This window comes from Teleopsis dalmanni, chromosome 2, assembly GCF_002237135.1.
Source record: "Teleopsis dalmanni isolate 2A chromosome 2, ASM223713v2, whole genome shotgun sequence".
NCBI lineage: Eukaryota > Metazoa > Arthropoda > Insecta > Diptera > Diopsidae > Teleopsis > Teleopsis dalmanni.
In genome coordinates, this window is record NC_051847.1 from 49,618,605 (window position 1) to 49,620,864 (window position 2,260).

A 2,260-nucleotide genomic window follows, 5' to 3' on the forward strand; every position below is an offset into this window, starting at 1 on the left:
GCTCACGGAGCTTTTGGCAAGTTATTAACAATGTGTGTGCCCTGGCGTTGTCCTGATCGAATACAATTCTTCTCCTATTGCCCAAAGCTGGCCGTTTCTAGGCAATTGCTTTCTTCAGACGGTTCAATTGTTGATAGTACAGTTCAGAGTTAAGTATTTTGCGGTAAATAAATATTAAAAATTAAATGTACATTTTGTAAATGTACATTTGCATACCACTCCATTCGCCTCATAAAGTCAACTGATATCGATCATTTCAATAAATGCTTAGATCGGTTCCTAAATAATTATATGTTTTAAATTTTATTCTTTCATTTTAAAAATTTAAGGAATAACTATCTTTAAAACAAATAGATAATTATGTCTAAATCGTTTCGTTTCATCGTGCTGATCAAATATATATGGTTTATTTGTCGACTTTCACGAAGAACCTAATAAACCCCTTTTTAATAACATTCTGTGTGTGAGAACAATATTTGTGAAGTTTTTACTACTTTATAATTACGAGTACTACTTTACTGATTACCAATATTGCATTTATACTGATGAAGGAAAATATTTGCTGTTGAATAAGATACTCGTTCTCGAAGCATGTATGTTATGCACAGCCTATAAAATTATCTGTTACAATTTTTACACTTGAATCCGGATCGATTTGGTTTGATCTTGATTTTTCCGAAAAATTTCTGATAATATTTATGGTCTTTTTTACTGCTAATACATAAAACCATTTTCTAAATAATACTTAATGCTAAATACTAAATAGATCAAAAAAAAAAAGAAACGTTTAAATAAAATCGAAATATGCATGACCGGACAATGACTGTATCAGATACTCTTTTCGATTGTATTTAAAATAGTTAATGAATGCGATGCAATTTAATTGAGAGAATTAATGAATGAAAAACTTTTCATTTTTTCAATACGTACGAGTACATAACTAAGAAAAGTGGGTGTGATCGATTCACTAATTCTATTAGGTTTTTAATTGATTGGTTTTGATTTCTTTTTATTGAAATCAAAATGTGTACAATCCATTGTATAAATTAACAAATTTTTTGCATAAACCATTATTAATGGCATTAATAAATCAATAAAATAAACTTTTGATTTTAAACCTGTTCAATTATTATTCTACAATGTTTAAAAAAAAAATTCTTATTAAAAAAGTAAAGTCTGGTAAAAAAATTCTAACAAAAGTGTAACGACCTTAAATAAGTAAATAAATTAGAAATAATATGACTATTTAGCTTATTTCTAACAAACATTAACATTTTATTTAAAAACTTTATACATATTTTCGAAACAAGTCTTTTCGAACACAATTCGTTCGAATACGCTGGCCTTACTATAAGTAAAGAGAATAATGCATGATGATAAACAAAACTACTGTTCAAATATACATTTTTTTGTACTGGATTTGTGTTAGAATTAATCTTTTTTTTTTATTTTAATATAATTCAGTTCAATTCAGTTTAACTTAGAAAAATATACACAATATACTCCCGTATATCTCGAACACTCAAAACTTAATAAATAATTTAATTTTTAACCGAAGAAAACTTTTATACTCACATTGATTGTTTCGATAATATATATCTCCCCTACAATTACTTTTCTCGAGGCTGTGGCTCTGAAGATAAGGAGGAGACCGTGCTGCATCTCATGTATCATTGCTCTTTTTTAGCTAGGAGAAAATCAAAAATCTTCGGGCTGTTATCTTGCAATATTAAGAACCTAGTCAAGTTTATAGAACTGTCAGGTTAGTTTTCCTTTATCTAATGAGGGAGTCGTTACCTTTTTCAGCGTTGGTTGTATACTGATTTCAATCTATATACGTACCAATGCTTTTCCTGTGGTATCACAATGGGCCATTATTTGAGCTCAAGTGGCTGTTTTGGAAACAAGACCGTCACTCCAACCTATCTACCTATAATACGGATTATATAGTCTACATACGACCCACAGTTATACTGTTTGAAGTCGCTTTTAATTAACTTAGTAGAGAAACGTATTTGGAAAAATGTCAACTTTATTCTAAAATAAGTTTAAAAAAAATCTAAAAACTTGTTCGAAAAGTTAGCAACAATAATAGATACTATTGTACATCCATGCATAAAAAATTGCTCAACAATATATTAAATAGAAAATATATTTCTAGTATGGGATTAAGCTTAGAGATAAATCCTAATATATTGTATTATAAAATGTATATTTGAGAGTAGTGAATAGTTTAAGTTCGGAGAAAAGGAGTTATAGT